Source organism: Salvelinus sp. IW2-2015, unplaced genomic scaffold, assembly GCF_002910315.2.
Source record: "Salvelinus sp. IW2-2015 unplaced genomic scaffold, ASM291031v2 Un_scaffold1584, whole genome shotgun sequence".
Classification (NCBI taxonomy): Eukaryota; Metazoa; Chordata; class Actinopteri; order Salmoniformes; family Salmonidae; genus Salvelinus; species Salvelinus sp. IW2-2015.
In genome coordinates, this window is record NW_019943008.1 from 39,807 (window position 1) to 43,006 (window position 3,200).

The following is a 3,200-nucleotide window of genomic DNA, read 5'->3' on the forward strand; positions in this document are numbered from 1 at the left end:
TAACTGATGGACCTCGGTCTGTAGCTGGTAATGTAATGTAATGTCTACACTACTGATGGACCTGGTCTGTAGTCTGTATGTAATGTAATGTAATGTCTACACTACTGATGGACCTGGTCTGTAGCTGGTTAATTGTAATGTAATGTCTACACTACTGTTATGGACCTGGTCTGTAGCTGGTAATGTAATGTAATGTCTACACTACTGATGGACCTGGTCTGTAGTTGGTATGTAATGTAATGTCTACACTACTGAGGACCTGGTCGTAGTGGGTAATGAATGTCACACTACTGATGGACCTCGGTCTGTAAGCTGGTTAATGTAATGTCTACACTACTGATGGACCTGGTCTGTAGCTGGTATGTAATGTCTTTACACTCTGATGGACCTGGTCTGGTAGCTGGTAATGTAATTGTAATGTCTTACACTACTGATGGACCTGGTCTGTAGCTGGTAATGTAATGTAATGTCTACACTACTGATGGCCTGGTCTGTAGCTGGTAATGTAAGTAATGTCTACACTACTGATGGACCTGGTCTGTAGCTGGTAATGTAATGTAATTCTACACTACTGATGGACCGTGGTCTGTAGTGTAATGTAATGTAATGTCTACACTACTGATGGACCTGGCATGTCTGTAGCTGGTAATATGTCATGTCTACACTACTGTTGATGGACCTGGTCTGTAGCTGGTAATGAATGTCATGTCTACACTACTGATGGACCTTGTCATGTAGGCCCTGGGTATTGTAATGTTAATTAATGTAATGTCTACACTACTGATGGACCTGGTCTGTAGCTGGTAATGTAATGTAATGTCTACACTACTGATGGACCTGGTCTGTAGCTGGTAATGTAATGTATATAATCATGTTGTGACTCCATCTCAGAACGGTTCTTAAATATTACAGCAAAGAAAACAACTGCTAAACTCATCTAGGTATAAGAGGAGGAGGAGGAGTAGATGGAGGAGGAGGAGAAGGAGGAGGAAGGGGAGGAGAGGAGAGGGAGGAGGAGAGGGAGGAGGAGGAGGAGGAGAGGGAGGTGTGTGTGCGTGGATGTGTGCAGAGAGAGAGAGAGACCAGGTCCCCTTATAGGTCAGTTCTCTGGAAAAAGATATGCGTCTGAGGGGTTTTGAAGGAAGAGAGAAGAAGAGAAGGGGACAAAACGCTCAGAGGTATAGAATAAAAAGGGACTCTGCCACGTACCTCCAAGTCGTTGAAGAATAAGTGCGTGTCTGCCAAATTGAAGATCATCTCTTCCATCCTCAGTCCTAGTGACACAGACGTCGGGGGATCCTGGAACATAGTATCAAAATATCATGTCAAATAACACAATAGATACAAAGGATCATCAAATATGCAATCAGACAGCTACTTGTAAATAAAATAGATTGACGCATTGATGACGTGCTGCTTTTTTGTTTTGTGTGTCTGTGTGTGTCCTTGTTGTGTTCTTTGTGTAATCATTGGTGTTGTACGTTGACCGGTGCAACACGCTTCTCCTTTTGGGATGAATGAAGTACTAGCCTATCCGACTGTATATTAAACATACAACAGAAACCAAAAGAAACACGCGCGCCAACAGTTACTGAGCATTACATGTTGATTTTATAAATGATCATTAATAACCGAAAGGTTTATATACAAAATGAGATGTCAACACATTTCTTGATATTTGTGTTTTCTCATCAGAAATTATCATAGGTACCTTCATGTGTGTGTCAAATATGACTATTTCCAGATTTTTTAATTAATAGATTTTATGAACATTAGTTTTTTTGCAAAACACAATATATCCATTGTTTTGATGGAATGGGATGTTCCGATCCTGTATATTTGATCCTGTATATTTGATCCTGTATATTTGATCCTGTATATTTGATCCTGTATATTTGATCCTGTATATTTTATCCTGTATATTTGATCCTGTATATTTGATCCTGTATATTTTATCCTGTATATTTGATCCTGTATATTTGATCCTGTATATTTCATCCTGTATATTTCATCCTGTATATTTTATCCTGTATATTTCATCCTGTATATTTTATCCTGTATATTTTATCCTGTATATTTGCCTGTGATATGTGGTTGTCTCTCCTAGCTACCTGAAGATGATTACTGTAAGTAACTCTGTATAAGAGCATCTGCTAAATGACTAAAATGTCCAATGTAAATGTTTTACATACAGATCACATATTACTGAATTAAGATATTATTATTATTATTATTATTTCTTTTTTTTTTTTTTTAAATATTGATTTCACAAACGGATCATTTGTACAGATATTTATTCAAAATGTAGTTTTTTATTACACTGGACGGTGTGAAACCTAGCAGTACTACTTATTTACCTGAGAATGAGGCAGATATATGTTTTAATTTATTTTATTTTACCTTTATTTAACTAGGCAAGTCAGTTAAGAACAGATTCTTATTTTACAATGACAGCCTGCCCCGGCCAAATCCTCCCCTAACCCGGACGACGCTGGGCCAAATGTGCGCCGCCCTATGGAACTCCCGCTCAGTGCCTTAGACCGCTGCGCCACTCAGGAACCTAAATACCACACATAGCATTTAGCTACAAAACATAATTATTTTTCTCTCTGAAATGAAACCATAAAATGATAAGATTTTAAACAAATACATGTCTGTCATTGAACAACCCCATGCCATAATTAGATATTTTAAAAAAACACACCAATCTCTTTCATAATTTCTTTAAACAATAAAACCTAATTTACCAACATTTCTGAACATGCATAGCATTTAATGATGATTGACGATGATTCGTCTCGTCAAATATCGACACTTTAACACCATTGGAATTCTCCTAAATTCCAGAACACTACGACCCCATAAAGAGAAGAAGAAATTCTAGAGATTTAAAAGAAAGTTCTGCTTTTGTTTTACGACCTTAAAGAGGGACTAGAACAACCTCCGGAACAGCCAGGCAGAGAGGAGGGAGAGTTTCATTAATGTAGTAACAGCGCAACTCGTCTTAGATGCGGGGTGAGCGATATAGACGAGGACAGGGTCGTAACCTTATCGTAAATACTCCATTCTAAACATACTTGTGTTGATGCGTCATCTAGCTGGCTGCAGTAAAGCACAGGCGCACGCGCACACACGCACGCGCGCAAAAACACACACACACACACACACACACACACACACACACACACACACACACACAC

General features: G+C 38.7%; 1 pseudogene; it reads right to left on the reverse strand.

The window, feature by feature from the left end:
* Positions 1-1,061: 1,061 nt before the first annotated feature.
* Positions 1,062-3,200, reverse strand: part of LOC112071317 (eyes absent homolog 1-like) — an 81,035-nt pseudogene continuing 78,896 nt past the window's right edge.